Raw genomic sequence first — 21,178 nt, 5'->3', positions numbered from 1 at the left:
TTGGTCCATGGACCCATTGTTCTATGGCATTAGTCAATGGACCCTTTGCTCTGTAGTATTGGTCCATGGACCCATTGTTCTATGGCATTAGTCAATGGACCCTTTGCTCTGTAGTATTGGTCCATGGACCCTTTGCTCTGTAGTAATGGTCCATGGACCCATTGTTCTATGGCATTGGTCAATGGACCCTTTGCTCTGTAGTATTGGTCCATGGACCCATTGTTCTATGGCATTAGTCAATGGACCCTTTGCTCTGTAGTATTGGTCCATGGACCCTTTGCTGTATAGTATTGGTCCATGGACCCATTGTTCTATGGCATTGGTCAATGGACCCTTTGCTCTGTAGTATTGGTCCATGGACCCATTGTTCTATGGCATTGGTCAATGGACCCTTTGCTCAGTTGTATTGGTCAATGGACCCATTGTTCTATGGCATTGGTCCATGGACCCATTGTTCTATGGCATTGGTCAATGGACCCATTGTTCTATGGCATTGGTCAATGGACCCTTTGCTCTGTAATATTGGTCCATGGACCCTTTGCTCTGTAGTATTGGTCCATGGACCCATTGTTCTATGGCATTGGTCAATGGACCCTTTGCTCTGTAATATTGTTCCATGGACCCTTTGCTCTGCAATATTGGTCCATGGACCCTTTGCTCTATGGCATTGGTCAATGGACCCTTTGCTCTGTAGTATTGGTCCATGGACCCATTGTTCTATGGCATTAGTCAATGGACCCTTTGCTCTGTAGTATTGGTCCATGGACCCATTGTTCTATGGCATTAGTCAATGGACCCTTTGCTCTGTAGTATTGGTCCATGGACCCTTTGCTCTGTAGTATTGGTCTATGGACCCTTTGCTCTGTAGTATTGGTCCATGGACCCATTGTTCTATGGCATTGGTCCATGGACCCTTTGCTCTGTAGTATTGGTCCATGGACCCATTGTTCTATGGCATTGGTCAATGGACCCTTTGCTCTGTAGTATTGGTCCATGGACCCATTGTTCTATGGCATTAGTCAATGGACCCTTTGCTCTGTAGTATTGGTCCATGGACCCATTGTTCTATGGCATTAGTCAATGGACCCTTTGCTCTGTAGTATTGGTCCATGGACCCTTTGCTCTGTAGTAATGGTCCATGGACTCATTGTTCTATGGCATTAGTCAATGGACCCTTTGCTCTGTAGTATTGGTCCATGGACCCTTTGCTCTATAGTATTGGTCCATGGACCCATTGTTCTATGGCATTGGTCAATGGACCCTTTGCTCTATGGCATTGGTCCATGGACCCATTGTTCTATGGCATCGGTCCATGGACCCTTTGCTCTGTAGTATTGTTCCATGGACCCATTGTTCTATGGCATTGGTCAATGGACCCTTTGCTCTGTAGTATTGGTCCATGGACCCATTGTTCTATGGCATTGGTCAATGGACCCATTGTTCTATGGCATTGGTCCATGGACCCATTGTTCTATGGCATTGGTCCATGGACCCATTGTTCTATGGCATTGGTCAATGGACCCTTTGCTCTGTAGTATTGGTCAATGGACCCATTGTTCTATGGCATTGGTCAATGGACCCTTTGCTCTGTAGTATTGGTCCATGGACCCTTTGCTCTGTAGTATTGGTCCATGGACCCATTGTTCTATGGCATTGGTCCATGGACCCTTTGCTCTGTAGTATTGGTCCATGGACCCTTTGCTGTATAGTATTGGTCCATGGACCCATTGTTCTATGGCATTGGTCAATGGACCCTTTGCTCTGTAGTATTGGTCCATGGACCCATTGTTCTATGGCATTGGTCAATGGACCCTTTGCTCAGTTGTATTGGTCAATGGACCCATTGTTCTATGGCATTGGTCCATGGACCCATTGTTCTATGGCATTGGTCAATGGACCCATTGTTCTATGGCATTGGTCAATGGACCCTTTGCTCTGTAATATTGGTCCATGGACCCTTTGCTCTGTAGTATTGGTCCATGGACCCATTGTTCTATGGCATTGGTCAATGGACCCTTTGCTCTGTAATATTGTTCCATGGACCCTTTGCTCTGCAATATTGGTCCATGGACCCTTTGCTCTATGGCATTGGTCAATGCACCCTTTGCTCTGTAGTATTGGTCCATGGACCCATTGTTCTATGGCATTAGTCAATGGACCCTTTGCTCTGTAGTATTGGTCCATGGACCCATTGTTCTATGGCATTAGTCAATGGACCCTTTGCTCTGTAGTATTGGTCCATGGACCCTTTGCTCTGTAGTATTGGTCTATGGACCCTTTGCTCTGTAGTATTTGTCCATGGACCCATTGTTCTATGGCATTGGTCCATGGACCCTTTGCTCTGTAGTATTGGTCCATGGACCCATTGTTCTATGGCATTGGTCAATGGACCCTTTGCTCTGTAGTATTGGTCCATGGACCCATTGTTCTATGGCATTAGTCAATGGACCCTTTGCTCTGTAGTATTGGTCCATGGACCCATTGTTCTATGGCATTAGTCAATGGACCCTTTGCTCTGTAGTATTGGTCCATGGACCCTTTGCTCTGTAGTAATGGTCCATGGACTCATTGTTCTATGGCATTAGTCAATGGACCCTTTGCTCTGTAGTATTGGTCCATGGACCCTTTGCTCTATAGTATTGGTCCATGGACCCATTGTTCTATGGCATTGGTCAATGGACCCTTTGCTCTATGGCATTGGTCCATGGACCCATTGTTCTATGGCATCGGTCCATGGACCCTTTGCTCTGTAGTATTGTTCCATGGACCCATTGTTCTATGGCATTGGTCAATGGACCCTTTGCTCTGTAGTATTGGTCCATGGACCCATTGTTCTATGGCATTGGTCAATGGACCCATTGTTCTATGGCATTGGTCCATGGACCCATTGTTCTATGGCATTGGTCCATGGACCCATTGTTCTATGGCATTGGTCAATGGACCCTTTGCTCTGTAGTATTGGTCAATGGACCCATTGTTCTATGGCATTGGTCAATGGACCCTTTGCTCTGTAGTATTGGTCCATGGACCCTTTGCTCTGTAGTATTGGTCCATGGACCCATTGTTCTATGGCATTGGTCCATGGACCCTTTGTTCTGTAGTATTAGTCTATGGACCCTTTGCTCTGTAGTATTGGTCCATGGACTCATTGTTCTATGGCATTGGTCCATGGACCCTTTGCTCTGTAGTATTGGTCCATGGACCCATTGTTCTATGGCATTGGTCAATGGACCCTTTGCTCTGTAGTTTTGGTCCATGGACCCATTGTTCTATGGCATTGGTCAATGGACCCTTTGCTCTGTAGTATTGGTCCATGGACCCTTTGCTCTGTAGTATTGGTCCATGGACCCATTGTTCTATGGCATTGGTCCATGGACCCTTTGCTCTGTAGTATTGGTCTACGGACCCTTTGCTCTGTAGTATTGGTCCATTGACTCATTGTTCTATGGCATTGGTCCATGGACCCTTTGCTCTGTAGTATTAGTCTATGGACCCTTTGCTCTGTAGTATTGGTCCATGGACTCATTGTTCTATGGCATTGGTCCATGGACCCTTTGCTCTGTAGTATTGGTCCATGGACCCATTGTTCTATGGCATTGGTCAATGGACCCTTTGCTCTGTAGTTTTGGTCCATGGACCCATTGTTCTATGGCATTGGTCAATGGACCCTTTGCTCTGTAGTATTGGTCCATGGACCCTTTGCTCTGTAGTATTGGTCCATGGACCCATTGTTCTATGGCATTGGTCCATGGACCCTTTGCTCTGTAGTATTGGTCTATGGACCCTTTGCTCTGTAGTATTGGTCCATTGACTCATTGTTCTATGGCATTGGTCCATGGACCCTTTGCTCTGTAGTATTGGTCCATGGACCCATTGTTCTATGGCATTGGTCAATGGACCCTTTGCTCTGTAGTATTGGTCCATGGACCCTTTGCTCTATGGCATTGGTCAATGGACCCTTTGCTCTGTAGTATTTGTCCATGGACCCTTTGTTCTATGTCATTGGTCCATGGACCCATTGTTTTATGGCATTGGTCAATGGACCAATTGTTCTATGGCATTGGTCAATGGACCCTTTGCTCTGTAATATTGGTCCATGGACCCTTTGCTCTGTAGTATTGGTCCATGGACCCATTGTTCTATGGCATTGGTCAATGGACCCTTTGCTCTGTAATATTGTTCCATGGACCCTTTGCTCTGCAATATTGGTCCATGGACCCTTTGCTCTATGGCATTGGTCAATGGACCCTTTGCTCTGTAGTATTGGTCCATGGACCCATTGTTCTATGGCATTAGTCAATGGACCCTTTGCTCTGTAGTATTGGTCCATGGACCCATTGTTCTATGGCATTAGTCAATGGACCCTTTGCTCTGTAGTATTGGTCCAAGGACCCTTTGCTCTGTAGTATTGGTCTATGGACCCTTTGCTCTGTAGTATTGGTCCATGGACCCATTGTTCTATGGCATTGGTCAATGGACCCTTTGCTCTGTAGTATTGTTCCATGGACCCATTGTTCTATGACATTAGTCAATGGACCCTTTGCTCTGTAGTATTGGTCCATGGACCCATTGTTCTATGGCATTAGTCAATGGACCCTTTGCTCTGTAGTATTGGTCCATGGACCCTTTGCTCTGTAGTAATGGTCCATGGACCCATTGTTCTATGGCATTGGTCAATGGACCCTTTGCTCGGTAGTATTGGTCCATGGACTCATTGTTCTATGGCATTAGTCAATGGACCCTTTGCTCTGTAGTATTGGTCCATGGACCCTTTGCTCTATAGTATTGGTCCATGGACCCATTGTTCTATGGCATTGGTCAATGGACCCTTTGCTCTATGGCATTGGTCCATGGACCCATTGTTCTATGGCATTGGTCCATGGACCCTTTGCTCTGTAGTATTGTTCCATGGACCCATTGTTCTATGGCATTGGTCAATGGACCCTTTGCTCTGTAGTATTGGTCCATGGACCCATTGTTCTATGGCATTGGTCAATGGACCCATTGTTCTATGGCATTGGTCCATGGACCCATTGTTCTATGGCATTGGTCCATGGACCCATTGTTCTATGGCATTGGTCAATGGACCCTTTGCTCTGTAGTATTGGTCCATGGACCCATTGTTCTATGGCATTTGTCCATGGACCCATTGTTCTATGGCATTGGTCAATGGACCCTTTGCTCTGTAGTATTGGTCCATGGACCCATTGCTCTATGGCATTGGTCAATGGACCCTTTGCTCTGTAGTATTGGTCAATGGACCCATTGTTCTATGGCATTGGTCCATGGACCCATTGTTCTATGGCATTGGTCAATGGACCCTTTGCTCTGTAGTATTGGTCCATGGACCCATTGTTCTATGGCATTGGTCAATGGACCCATTGTTCTATGGCATTGGTCCATGGACCCATTGTTCTATGGCATTGGTCAATGGACCCTTTGCTCTGTAGTATTGGTCCATGGACCCATTGGTCTATGGCATTTGTCAATGGACCCATTGTTCTATGGCATTGGTCAATGGACCCTTTGCTCTGTAGTATTGGTCCATGGACCCATTGTTCTATGGCATTGGTCAATGGACCCATTCTTCTATGGCATTGGTCAATGGACCCTTTGCTCTGTAGTATTGTTCCATGGACCCATTGTTCTATGGCATTAGTCAATGGACCCTTTGCTCTGTAGTATTGGTCCATGGACCCTTTGCTCTGTAGTATTGGTCTATGGACCCTTTGCTCTGTAGTATTGGTCCATGGACCCATTGTTCTATGGCATTGGTCCATGGACCCTTTGCTCTGTAGTATTGGTCCATGGACCCATTGTTCTATGGCATTGGTCAATGGACCCTTTGCTCTGTAGTATTGGTCCATGGACCCATTGTTCTATGGCATTAGTCAATGGACCCTTTGCTCTGTAGTATTGGTCCATGGACCCATTATTCTATGGCATTAGTCAATGGACCCTTTGCTCTGTAGTAATGGTCCATGGACCCATTGTTCTATGGCATTGGTCAATGGACCCTTTGCTCTGTAGTATTGGTCCATGGACCCATTGTTCTATGGCATTAGTCAATGGACCCTTTGCTCTGTAGTATTGGTCCATGGACCCTTTGCTGTATAGTATTGGTCCATGGACCCATTGTTCTATGGCATTGGTCAATGGACCCTTTGCTCTGTAGTATTGGTCCATGGACCCATTGTTCTATGGCATTGGTCAATGGACCCTTTGCTCAGTTGTATTGGTCAATGGACCCATTGTTCTATGGCATTGGTCCATGGACCCATTGTTCTATGGCATTGGTCAATGGACCCATTGTTCTATGGCATTGGTCAATGGACCCTTTGCTCTGTAATATTGGTCCATGGACCCATTGTTCTATGGCATTGGTCAATGGACCCTTTGCTCTGTAATATTGTTCCATGGACCCTTTGCTCTGTAGTATTGGTCTATGGACCCTTTGCTCTGTAGTATTGGTCCATGGACCCATTGTTCTATGGCATTGGTCCATGGACCCTTTGTTCTGTAGTATTGTTCCATGGACCCATTGTTCTATGGCATTGGTCAATGGACCCTTTGCTCTGTAGTATTGATCCATGGACCCATTGTTCTATGGCATTAGTCAATGGACCCTTTGCTCTGTAGTATTGGTCCATGGACCCATTGTTCTATGGCATTAGTCAATGGACCCTTTGCTCTGTAGTATTGGTCCATGGACCCTTTGCTCTGTAGTAATGGTCCATGGACCCATTGTTCTATGGCATTGGTCAATGGACCCTTTGCTCGGTAGTATTGGTCCATGGACTCATTGTTCTGTGACATTAGTCAATGGACCCTTTGCTCTGTAATATTGGACCATGGACCCTTTGCTCTATAGTATTGGTCCATGGACCCATTGTTCTATGGCATTGGTCAATGGACCCTTTGCTCTGTAGTATTGGTCCATGGACCCATTGTTCTATGGCATTGGTCAATGGACCCTTTGCTCTGTAGTATTGGTCCATGGACCCATTGTTCTATGGCATTAGTCAATGGACCCTTTGCTCTGTAGTATTGGTCCATGGACCCATTGTTCTATGGCATTAGTCAATGGACCCTTTGCTCTGTAGTATTGGTCCATGGACCCTTTGCTCTGTAGTAATGGTCCATGGACCCATTGTTCTATGGCATTGGTCAATGGACCCTTTGCTCTGTAGTATTGGTCCATGGACCCATTGTTCTATGGCATTAGTCAATGGACCCTTTGCTCTGTAGTATTGGTCCAAGGACCCTTTGCTGTATAGTATTGGTCCATGGACCCATTGTTCTATGGCATTGGTCAATGGACCCTTTGCTCTGTAGTATTGGTCCATGGACCCATTGTTCTATGGCATTGGTCAATGGACCCTTTGCTCAGTTGTATTGGTCAATGGACCCATTGTTCTATGGCATTGGTCCATGGACCCATTGTTCTATGGCATTGGTCAATGGACCCATTGTTCTATGGCATTGGTCAATGGACCCTTTGCTCTGTAATATTGGTCCATGGACCCTTTGCTCTGTAGTATTGGTCCATGGACCCATTGTTCTATGGCATTGGTCAATGGACCCTTTGCTCTGTAATATTGTTCCATGGACCCTTTGCTCTGCAATATTGGTCCATGGACCCTTTGCTCTATGGCATTGGTCAATGGACCCTTTGCTCTGTAGTATTGGTCCATGGACCCATTGTTCTATGGCATTAGTCAATGGACCCTTTGCTCTGTAGTATTGGTCCATGGACCCTTTGCTCTGTAGTATTGGTCTATGGACCCTTTGCTCTGTAGTATTGGTCCATGGACCCATTGTTCTATGGCATTGGTCCATGGATCCTTTGCTCTGTAGTATTGGTCCATGGACCCATTGTTCTATGGCATTGGTCAATGGACCCTTTGCTCTGTAGTATTGGTCCATGGACCCATTGTTCTATGGCATTAGTCAATGGACCCTTTGCTCTGTAGTATTGGTCCATGGACCCATTGTTCTATGGCATTAGTCAATGGACCCTTTGCTCTGTAGTATTGGTCCATGGACCCTTTGCTCTGTAGTAATGGTCCATGGACCCATTGTTCTATGGCATTGGTCAATGGACCCTTTGCTCGGTAGTATTGGTCCATGGACTCATTGTTCTATGGCATTAGTCAATGGACCCTTTGCTCTGTAGTATTGGTCAATAGACCCTTTGCTCTATAGTATTGGTCCATGGACCCATTGTTCTATGGCTTTGGTCAATGGACCCTTTGCTCTATGGCATTGGTCCATGGACCCATTGTTCTATGGCATCGGTCCATGGACCCTTTGCTCTGTAGTATTGTTCCATGGACCCATTGTTCTATGGCATTGGTCAATGGACCCTTTGCTCTGTAGTATTGGTCCATGGACCCATTGTTCTATGGCATTGGTCAATGGACCCATTGTTCTATGGCATTGGTCCATGGACCCATTGTTCTATGGCATTGGTCCATGGACCCATTGTTCTATGGCATTGGTCAATGGACCCTTTGCTCTGTAGTATTGGTCCATGGACCCATTGTTCTATGGCATTGGTCAATGGACCCTTTTGTCTGTAGTATTTGTCCATGGACCCTTTGCTCTGTAGTATTGGTCCATGGACCCATTGTTCTATGGCATTGGTCCATGGACCCTTTGCTCTGTAGTATTGGTCTATGGACCCTTTGCTCTGTAGTATTGGTCCATGGACTCATTGTTCTATGGCATTGGTCCATGGACCCTTTGCTCTGTAGTATTGGTCCATGGACCCATTGTTCTATGGCATTGGTCAATGGTCCCTTTGCTCTGTAGTATTGGTCCATGGACCCATTGTTCTATGGCATTGGTCAATGGACCCTTTGCTCTGTAGTATTGGTCCATGGACCCTTTGCTCTGTAGTATTGGTCCATGGACCCATTGTTCTATGGCATTGGTCCATGGACCCTTTGCTCTGTAGTATTGGTCTATGGACCCTTTGCTCTGTAGTATTGGTCCATTGACTCATTGTTCTATGGCATTGGTCCATGGACCCTTTGCTCTGTAGTATTGGTCCATGGACCCATTGTTCTATGGCATTGGTCAATGGACCCTTTGCTCTGTAGTATTGGTCCATGGACCCTTTGCTCTATGGCATTGGTCAATGGACCCTTTGCTCTGTAGTATTTGTCCATGGACCCTTTGTTCTATGGCATTGGTCAATGGACCCTTTGCTCTGTATTATTGGTCCATGGACCCATTGTTCTATGGCATTAGTCAATGGACCCTTTGCTCTGTAGTATTGGTCCATGGACCCTTTGCTCTGTAGTATTGGTCCATGGACCCTTTGTGGTATTGGTCCATGGACCCATTGTTCTATGGCACTGGTCCATGGACCCTTTGCTCTATGGCATTGGTCAATGGACCCTTTGCTCTGTAGTATTGGTCCATGGACCCTTTGTTCTATGGCATTGGTCAATGGACCCTTTGCTCTGTAGTATTGGTCCATGGACCCATTGTTCTATGGCATTGGTCAATGGACCCTTTGCTCTGTAATATTGGTCCATGGACCCTTTGCTCTGTAGTATTGGTCCATGGACCCATTGCTCTGTAGTATTGGTCCATGGACTGATTGTTCTATGGCATTGGTCAATGGACCCTTTGCTCTGTTGTATTGGTCCATGGACCCTTTGTTCTATGGCATTGGTCAATAGACCCTTTGCTCTGTAGTATTGGTCCATGGACCCATTGTTCTATGGCATTGGTCAATGGACCCTTTGCTCTGTAGTATTGGTCCATGGACCCATTGTTCTATGGCATTAGTCAATGGACCCTTTGCTCTGTAGTATTGGTCCATGGACCCATTGTTCTATGGCATTAGTCAATGGACCCTTTGCTCTGTAGTATTGGTCCATGGACCCTTTGCTCTGTAGTAATGGTCCATGGACCCATTGTTCTATGGCATTGGTCAATGGACCCTTTGCTCTGTAGTATTGGTCCATGGACCCATTGTTCTATGGCATTAGTCAATGGACCCTTTGCTCTGTAGTATTGGTCCATGGACCCTTTGCTGTATAGTATTGGTCCATGGACCCATTGTTCTATGGCATTGGTCAATGGACCCTTTGCTCTGTAGTATTGGTCCATGGACCCATTGTTCTATGGCATTGGTCAATGGACCCTTTGCTCAGTTGTATTGGTCAATGGACCCATTGTTCTATGGCATTGGTCCATGGACCCATTGTTCTATGGCATTGGTCAATGGACCCATTGTTCTATGGCATTGGTCAATGGACCCTTTGCTCTGTAATATTGGTCCATGGACCCTTTGCTCTGTAGTATTGGTCCATGGACCCATTGTTCTATGGCATTGGTCAATGGACCCTTTGCTCTGTAATATTGTTCCATGGACCCTTTGCTCTGCAATATTGGTCCATGGACCCTTTGCTCTATGGCATTGGTCAATGGACCCTTTGCTCTGTAGTATTGGTCCATGGACCCATTGTTCTATGGCATTAGTCAATTGACCCTTTGCTCTGTAGTATTGGTCCATGGACCCATTGTTCTATGGCATTAGTCAATGGACCCTTTGCTCTGTAGTATTGGTCCATGGACCCATTGTTCTATGGCATTGGTCCATGGACCCTTTGTTCTGTAGTATTGTTCCATGGACCCATTGTTCTATGGCATTGGTCAATGGACCCTTTGCTCTGTAGTATTGGTCCATGGACCCATTGTTCTATGGCATTAGTCAATGGACCCTTTGCTCTGTAGTATTGGTCCATGGACCCATTGTTCTATGGCATTAGTCAATGGACCCTTTGCTCTGTAGTATTGGTCCATGGACCCTTTGCTCTGTAGTAATGGTCCATGGACCCATTGTTCTATGGCATTGGTCAATGGACCCTTTGCTCGGTAGTATTGGTCCATGGACTCATTGTTCTGTGGCATTAGTCAATGGACCCTTTGCTCTGTAATATTGGACCATGGACCCTTTGCTCTATAGTATTGGTCCATGGACCCATTGTTCTATGGCATTGGTCAATGGACCCTTTGCTCTGTAGTATTGGTCCATGGACCCATTGTTCTATGGCATTGGTCAATGGACCCTTTGCTCTGTAGTATTGGTCCATGGACCCATTGTTCTATGGCATTAGTCAATGGACCCTTTGCTCTGTAGTATTGGTCCATGGACCCATTGTTCTATGGCATTAGTCAATGGACCCTTTGCTCTGTAGTATTGGTCCATGGACCCTTTGCTCTGTAGTAATGGTCCATGGACCCATTGTTCTATGGCATTGGTCAATGGACCCTTTGCTCTGTAGTATTGGTCCATGGACCCATTGTTCTATGGCATTAGTCAATGGACCCTTTGCTCTGTAGTATTGGTCCATGGACCCTTTGCTGTATAGTATTGGTCCATGGACCCATTGTTCTATGGCATTGGTCAATGGACCCTTTGCTCTGTGGTATTGGTCCATGGACCCATTGTTCTATGGCATTGGTCAATGGACCCTTTGCTCAGTTGTATTGGTCAATGGACCCATTGTTCTATGGCATTGGTCCATGGACCCATTGTTCTATGGCATTGGTCAATGGACCCATTGTTCTATGGCATTGGTCAATGGACCCTTTGCTCTGTAATATTGGTCTATGGACCCTTTGCTCTGTAGTATTGGTCCATGGACCCATTGTTCTATGGCATTGGTCAATGGACCCTTTGCTCTGTAATATTGTTCCATGGACCCTTTGCTCTGCAATATTGGTCCATGGACCCTTTGCTCTATGGCATTGGTCAATGGACCCTTTGCTCTGTAGTATTGGTCCATGGACCCATTGTTCTATGGCATTAGTCAATGGACCCTTTGCTCTGTAGTATTGGTCCATGGACCCTTTGCTCTGTAGTATTGGTCTATGGACCCTTTGCTCTGTAGTATTGGTCCATGGACCCATTGTTCTATGGCATTGGTCCATGGATCCTTTGCTCTGTAGTATTGGTCCATGGACCCATTGTTCTATGGCATTGGTCAATGGACCCTTTGCTCTGTAGTATTGGTCCATGGACCCATTGTTCTATGGCATTAGTCAATGGACCCTTTGCTCTGTAGTATTGGTCCATGGACCCATTGTTCTATGGCATTAGTCAATGGACCCTTTGCTCTGTAGTATTGGTCCATGGACCCTTTGCTCTGTAGTAATGGTCCATGGACCCATTGTTCTATGGCATTGGTCAATGGACCCTTTGCTCGGTAGTATTGGTCCATGGACTCATTGTTCTATGGCATTAGTCAATGGACCCTTTGCTCTGTAGTATTGGTCCATGGACCCTTTGCTCTATACTATTGGTCCATGGACCCATTGTTCTATGGCATTGGTCAATGGACCCTTTGCTCTATGGCATTGGTCCATGGACCCATTGTTCTATGGCATCGGTCCATGGACCCTTTGCTCTGTAGTATTGTTCCATGGACCCATTGTTCTATGGCATTGGTCAATGGACCCTTTGCTCTGTAGTATTGGTCCATGGACCCTTTGCTCTGTAGTATTGGTCCATGGACCCATTGTTCTATGGCATTGGTCCATGGACCCTTTGCTCTGTAGTATTGGTCTATGGACCCTTTGCTCTGTAGTATTGGTCCATGGACTCATTGTTCTATGGCATTGGTCCATGGACCCTTTGCTCTGTAGTATTGGTCCATGGACCCATTGTTCTATGGCATTGGTCAATGGACCCTTTGCTCTGTAGTATTGGTCCATGGACCCATTGTTCTATGGCATTGGTCAATGGACCCTTTGCTCTGTAGTATTGGTCCATGGACCCTTTGCTCTGTAGTATTGGTCCATGGACCCATTGTTCTATGGCATTGGTCCATGGACCCTTTGCTCTGTAGTATTGGTCTATGGACCCTTTGCTCTGTAGTATTGGTCCATTGACTCATTGTTCTATGGCATTGGTCCATGGACCCTTTGCTCTGTAGTATTGGTCCATGGACCCATTGTTCTATGGCATTGGTCAATGGACCCTTTGCTCTGTAGTATTGGTCCATGGACCCTTTGCTCTATGGCATTGGTCAATGGACCCTTTGCTCTGTAGTATTTGTCCATGGACCCTTTGTTCTATGGCATTGGTCAATGGACCCTTTGCTCTGTAGTATTGGTCCATGGACCCATTGTTCTACGGCATTAGTCAATGGATCCTTTGCTCTGTAGTATTGGTCCATGGACCCTTTGCTCTGTAGTATTGGTCCATGGACCCTTTGTGGTATTGGTCCATGGACCCATTGTTCTATGGCACTGGTCCATGGACCCTTTGCTCTATGGCATTGGTCAATGGACCCTTTGCTCTGTAGTATTGGTCCATGGACCCTTTGTTCTATGGCATTGGTCAATGGACCCTTTGCTCTGTAGTATTGGTCCATGGACCCATTGTTCTATGGCATTGGTCAATGGACCCTTTGCTCTGTAATATTGGTCCATGGACCCTTTGCTCTGTAGTATTGGTCCATGGACCCATTGCTCTGTAGTATTGGTCCATGGACCGATTGTTCTATGGCATTGGTCAATGGACCCTTTGCTCTGTTGTATTGGTCCATGGACCCTTTGTTCTATGGCATTGGTCAATAGACCCTTTGCTCTGTAGTATTGGTCCATGGACCCATTGTTCTATGGCATTGGTCAATGGACCCTTTGCTCTGTAGTATTGGTCCATGGACCCTTTGTTCTATGGCATTGGTCAATGGACCCTTTGCTCTGTAGTATTGGTCAATGGACCCATTGTTCTATGGCATTGGTCAATGGACCCTTTACTCTGTAGTATTGGTCCATGGACCCATTGTTCTATGGCATTGGTCCATGGACCCTTTACTCTGTAGTACTGGTCCATGGACCCATTGTTCTATGGCATTGTTCCATGGACCCTTTGCTCTGTAGTATTGGTCCATGGACCCATTGTTCTATGGCATTGGTCCATGGACCCTTTGCTCTGTAGTATTGGTCCATGGACCCTTTGCTCTGCAATATTGGTCCATGGACCCTTTGCTCTGTAGTATTGGTCCATGGACCCATTGTTCTATGGCATTGGTCCATGGACCCTTTGCTCTGTAGTATTGGTCCATGAATGCCTTTGCTCTGTAGTATTGGTCTATGGACCCTTTGCTCTGTAGTATTGGTCCATGGACCCATTGTACTATTGCATTGGTCCATGGGCCCATTGTTCTATGGCATTGGTCCATGGACCCTTTGCCCTGTAGTATTGGTCCATGGACTCTTTGCTCTGTAGTATTGGTCTATGGACCCTTTGCTCTGTAGTATTGGTCCATGGACCCATTGTTCTATGGCATTGGTCCATGGACCCATTGTTCTATGGCATTGGTCCATGGACCCTTTGCTCTGTAGTATTGGTCCATGGACCCTTTGCTCTGTAGTATTGTTGTATGGACCCTTTGCTCTGTAGTATTGGTCCATGGACTCATTGTTCTATGGCATTGGTCCATGGACCCTTTGCTCTGTAGTATTGGTCCATGGACCTATTGTTCTATGGCATTGGTCCATGGACCCATTGTTCTATGGCATTGGTCATTGGACCCTTTGCTCTGTTGTATTGGTCCATGGACCCTTTGCTCTGTAGTATTGGTCCATGGACCCATTGTTCTATGGCATTGGTCCATGGGCCCATTGTTCTATGTCATTGGTCCATGGACCCTTTTCTCTGTAGTATTGGTCCATGGACCCTTTGCTCTGTAGTATTGGTCCATGGACCCATTGTTCTATGGCATTGGTCCATGGACCCATTGTTCTATGGCATTGGTCCATGGACCCTTTGCTCTGTAGTGTTGGTCCATGGACCCTTTGCTCTGTAGTATTGGTCTATGGACTCTTTGCTCTGTAGTATTTGTCCATGGACCCATTGTTCTATGGCATTGGTCCATGGGCCCATTGTTCTATGGCATTGGTCCATGGACCCATTGTTCTATGGCATTGGTCCATGGACCCTTTGCTCTGTAGCATTGGTCAATGGACCCTTTGCTCTGTAGTATTGGTCAATGGACCCTTTGCTCTGTAGTATTGGTCCATGGACCCATTGTTCTATGGCATTGGTCAATGGAGCCTTTGCTCTGTAGTATTGGTCTATGGACCGTTTGCTCTGTAGTATTGGTCCATGGACCCATTGTTCTATGGCATTGGTGAATGGACCCTTTGCTCTGTAGTATTGGTCCATGGACCCATTGTTCTATGGCATTGGTCCATGGACCCTTTGCTCTGTAGTATTGGTCCATGGACCCATTGTTCTATGGCATTGGTCCATGGACCCTTTGCTCTGTAGTATTGGTCCATGGACCCATTGTTCTATGGCATTGGTCAATGGACCCTTTGCTCTGTAGTATTGGTCTATGGACCCTTTGCTCTGTAGTATTGGTCCATGGACCCATTGTTCTATGGCTTTGGTCAATGGACCCTTTGCTCTGTAGTATTGGTCTATGGACCCTTTGCTCTGTAGTATTGGTCCATGGACCCTTTGCTCTGTAGTATTGATCCATGGACCCATTGTTCTATGGCATTGGTCAATGGACCCTTTGCTCTGTAGTATTGGTTCTTGGACCCTTTGCTCTGTAGTATTGGTCCATGGACCCATTGTTCTATGGCATTGGTCAATGGACCCTTTGCTCTGTAGTATTGGTCTATGGACCCTTTGCTCTGTAGTATTGGTCCATGGACCCATTGTTCTATGGCATTGGTCAATGGACCCTTTGCTCTGTAATATTGGTCCATGGACCCTTTGCTCTATGGCATTGGTCAATGGACCCTTTGCTCTGTAGTATTGGTTCTTGGTCCCTTTGCTCTGTAGTATTGGTCCATGGACCCATTGTTCTATGGCATTGGTCAATGGACCCTTTGCTCTGTAGTATTGGTCAATGGACCTTTTGCTCTGTAGTATTGGTCTATGGACCCTTTGCTCTGTAGTATTGGTCCATGGACCCATTGTTCTATGGCATTGGTCAATGGACCCTTTGCTCTGTAATATTGGTCCATGGACCCTTTGCTCTGTAATATTGGTCCATGGACCCTTTGCTCTGTAGTATTGGTCCATGGCAGAGAAAAGGTCTGGAACACCTAAGACTGTTGTGTGTGAAACTCCCAGGAGATCAGCAACTTCTGAGATACTCAAACCTCCCTGTCTGGCTCCAACACTCATTCTACATTCTAAGTCACTTATATCACATTTCTTCCCCATTCTGATGTTTGGTCTGAACATCAGCTGAACCTCTTGACCATGTCCGCATGCTTTTATGCACTGAGTTGCTGCCGCATGATTGGCTGATTAGATATTTGCATAAACAAGCAGGTGTGCAGGTGTACCTAGTAAAGTGGCCACCGAGTGAATGTCTCCTTGAGATTCATTTTCTTGCAGGCATTCACAGTAGAACAAAGAAATACAATAGAAACAATGAAAAACTACACACAGAGACTGACAAACAACCAACGTGCTAAAGAAGACGAAGTGTGGAAATAATCAGTCAGTAAATACATAATACTGAGAACATGAGTTGTAGAGTCCTTGAAAGTGAGTCCATTGGTTGTGGAGTTGAGTTGAGTGAAGTTATCCACACTGGTTCAGGAGCCTGATGGTCGAAGGGTAATAACTGCTGATGTTTGGTCGACAGGCGTCTAAACCTCTCCTATCTTTGTACTTACTTGGATATACATTTAAATGTTGCTAATGTGCCCACTTCAATGACTATTTCTGGCAGCTCATTGCAAATACACGCCACCCTTTGAGTGGCTGGTTTCTAGGATCACAGCAATAGGTCATCTGGTATGGCAACTTTTAATACATCCCTTCATGTAACTTTCAATGCATCTTTGCATAAGACGTTGTGAGTATTGAGTGCAGCAACACCACTCCTTAGAAGTTTGCACAGATTCAGCGTGTCATGAAATCCTTGGCCAACTTCTATAGATGCCCAGGGGAGAGCCTGATATAAAAACAAGCCCAAAAAAAAAGTCTACAAAAAGTAGTGGAGACAGCCCAGGCCATCATAGGAAAAGTCCTCCCCACCACTGAGTGTTGCCACTAGAAAGCAGCGTCCAGTGTCGGGGACCCCTCCGTCCAGGCCAAGCTCTCTTCTCGCTGCTGCCATCGGGAGCCTGAGATCCCACACCACCAGGCTCAGGAGGAGTTGTTGCCCTTCAACCATCCGGTTCATGAACCAGTGTGGATGATTTCACTTAACTCAACACAGAACTGATTCCACAACCTATGGACTCAATTGCAAGGACTCTTGAATTCATGCTCTCGGTATTATTTATTTATTGTATTTGCAAAGTTTGTCTTCTTTTGCACAGCCGTTGTCTCTCAGCCTTTATGTGTAGTTTTCCGTTGCCCGTCGTATTTCTATCTTCTACTGCGAATGCCTGCAGCAAGGTGAATCTGAGGGTTGTATAGGGTGATGTATACATACTTCGATTATAAATTAACGTTGAACTTTAAACTTTGATTCAAGAGCATCCACTTCCCTGTCACCAGATGTCTGAACAGTCCGTGAACACCACCTCGTTATTCTTTCAGTTATGGTATTTTTGTAATTTATAGATTTTTGTGCCTTTGCACTGTACTGCTGCTGAAAAATAACAATTTACACGTCATCTGGGTCAGTGACTATAAATCTGATGTGGACTCTGATTCAAATTCTGGTCCTTCAAAGTTCAAAGTAAATTTATTATCAAAGTACATACACAGTACGTCACCATAAAACAACCCTGATATTCATTTTCTTGTGGGCATTCATAAAAAACAAACAAAATAGAAATATTAAATAAGCAATTGAGAACATGAGATGAAGAGTCCTTGAGGATTAGTCCATAGGTTGTGGGACCAGTTCAGTGACGGGGTGAGTAAAGTTATCCCCTTTGGATCAAGAGCCTCATGGTTGAGGGGTAATAACTGTTCATGAACCTGGGGCTGTGAGTCCTGAGACTCCCGTATTTTCTTCCTGGTGGTGGGGTCCCTGATGATGGATGCTGCTTTCCTGCGACAGCTCATTATGTAGATGTGCTCAGTGGTGGGGAAGGCTTTACCGGAGATGGACTGAGCCATATCCATTGCTTTTTGTAGGATTTTTCCATTTAAGGGCATTAGTTTTTCCATACCAGGCCATGATGCAACTGGTCAATATTCTCTCCTCTGCACATCTATAAAAGTTTGCCAAACCCATCTCACATGCAAGATTCCAGTTGAATGACTGAAGGGTACTTGACAACTGTGGCAGGGCTTGAATAAGATCACCTCCTACAAAGTGACCCAAGGTGACAATGGGGCTTTGCTCCCAGATGAGCTCAATGCCTTTTATGCTCATTTTGACTGTCAAAACACAGAGGCATCTTCACGAATTCCCACAGCCGCAATGACCCTGTGATTTCAGTCTCAGAGGCTGACATGAGAAGATCCTTCGGGAGGATGAGTCCACGAAAAGCATCCTGCCCAAACGGGATACCAGTCGAGTAATAAAGACCTGTGCTGATCAACTGCTGGAGAGTTTACTGATCTCCTTAACCTCTTGCTTCAGCAGTCTGAGATATCCACCTGCCTCAAGCAGACTCCAATTTTCTCGGTGCCTAAGAAGAACGAGGTAACCTGCCTCAGTAACTATCCACAGCGATGAAGTGTTTTCAGAGGCTGGTGATGAAACCTATCAACTACTGCCCGAGAAGCAACTTGGATCTGCTCCAATTTGCCTACTGTCAAAAGCAGATCCCACTTCATTGACTCTTCACTCAACCCTGAACACCTAGACAACAAAAGTGCATAGATCAGGATGTTCTTTATCGATGACAGATTGGTATTCAATACTAACATCCCCTCATACTAATCATTAAGCTCCAAGACCTCAGCCTCAACAACTTGAGCAACTGGATCCTGGAGTTCCGCACTTGCAGACCCCAGTCAGTTTGAATTGGCAACAACATCTCCTCCACAATCTCCATCAGCACAGGGGCACTACAAGTCTGTGTGCTTAGACCCTGCTCTATTTACTTTACACTTACGACTGTGTGAATAAGCACAGCTCCAATGCCATATTTGTTTGTTAACGACACCAGCAAAATGGTGATGAATCAGCATATAGGAGGGAGACTAAAAATCTGGCAGAGTGGTGCCACAACAACAACCTCTCACTCAACGGCAGAATCACCAAGGAAACGATTATTCACTTCAGGAGGAGCAAACCAGAGATCCATGAGCCAGTCCTCATTGGAGGATCAGAGGTGGAGAGGGTCAGCAACTTTAAGTTCCTCAGTGTTATCACTTCAGAGAGTCTGTCCTGGGTCCAATACAAAGAGAGCATACCAGTACCTCTACTTTCTTTGATGGTTGCAAACATTTGGCATGTCATCTGAAACTCTGACCAGCTACTATCTTTGTGGAGAGTATATTGACTGGTTGCATCATGACCTGATATGGAAACATCAAGGCCTTTGTATGGAAAAGCCTACAAAAGTACTGGATACGGCCTAGTCCGCTGGGAAAAGCCCTCCCCACCTCTGAGTAAATCTACATGGAGGAGAGCACCATCCATCATCAGGGCCCCCACCACCCAGGACATGCTCTCTTCCCACTGCTGCTATCAGGAAGGAGGTACAGGCACCTCTGGACTCACACCACCAGGTTCAGGAACAGTTACTACCCCTCAGCCATCAGGCTCTTGAACGAGAGGGGTTAAATTCACTCAAGTTCAGTTGCCCCATTACCGAAGTGTTCCCACAACTTATGGACTTACTTCATCTCATGTTCTTGATATTTATAGATTAAATATTTATTTTTTATTATTTCTATTTTTTTCTCAGCTTAAGCGAGTAATGCCAGAGGTACGGGCCTAGTCAAGCACACTCATTTCTCAGCTGCTAGGCACTGCATTGCCCCATTTTGGACTACAGTGGACTTTGTGGTTTTAATTCTGATTACTCTTGTATAAATTGTGGTTGGTTTATTTTTAGTTTCTGGTTTTTCTGTCAATTTGTTGTATCTGATTCGGCTGCACCCCTGCAGATGACTGAAAACTTGACTTTAACTTTCAATAGAGATTGACCAGCCGTGGATTCCTTGAACTTCTTGCATTCTGTCCTCCTGTTCTCTGCTTTATTCCAAAGCACCTTTGTATCCTCCCAAATCATAGTGTGATATTTTGCATCATTCTAGCTCCTACACTTCCCTTAACCCAGCTCTCTACACCAACTCCTTGAACCACAGGGACCTCCTGTTCCATATAATCTAGCTGTTGACCATAATCTAACTCAGTCAACACATCAGTATTGACCTAACCTAAGCTTTCCATGTCCTGGGTGTGTGTCGGAGTTTCACTCTGTGCCTGACCCTGGGAGTGTGTGATGGGACAATGCAGAGGAAGTTTCACTCTGTGCCTGACCCTGGGAGTGTGTGATGGGACAATGCAGAGGAAGTTTCACTCTGTGCCTGACCCTGGGTGTGTGTCCTGGGACAATGCAGAGGAAGTTTCACTCTGTGTCTAACCCTGGGTGTGTGTCCTGCGACAGTGAAAAGGAAGTTTCACTCTGTGTCTGAACTTGAGCATTTGTGGTGGGATGGTGCAGAGGGAGTTTCCCTCTGTATTTTACTCATTTTTTAAAGAAGAGATTTATTTATTCATTTACAATATCAATCTTAATTGATTACTTGCAAAAATAATTAAATTCAAATATCAGATTGACACACTACCATCCCGCTGATTGTGGATGTTCTTCAGAGAGCTAGCGGACACCCTTCACTCGTCTGCCTACTTCCTCTTCCAAGACACCCAGACTCATCTGCTTGGGAGGATCCTTCCATAGCCCACTTCCTGGACCCATAAACATCTCTTAAATCAGGGCCAGAAACAAATCCACAAGGATGTTGTCCCACTCTCCCAGGTCTGGGTCTATGCGGTGGGGCACTGTCGATGGATCTTTACCCCGTGAAGTGCTCATGCTGTTCGCTACCTTTAACCAGGTTCCAACACCTCGTTCATTCTGTCCTGTTCTTGATCCCCAAATTAAACCATAAATAATAATATCCCGCTTAACCCCTTCTCTTCTCACGGGCCCATCACCTCCCTCTGGTGCCCCTCGTCCATCTCCTTCTCCCATGGTCCGCTCTCCTTTCCTATCAGATTCCTCTTTCTGCAGCCCTTTATCTCTTCCACCTATCTTCTCA

Source organism: Hemitrygon akajei, chromosome 6 (assembly GCF_048418815.1).
Source record: "Hemitrygon akajei chromosome 6, sHemAka1.3, whole genome shotgun sequence".
Classification (NCBI taxonomy): Eukaryota; Metazoa; Chordata; class Chondrichthyes; order Myliobatiformes; family Dasyatidae; genus Hemitrygon; species Hemitrygon akajei.
This window is presented reverse-complemented; position numbering follows the sequence as displayed.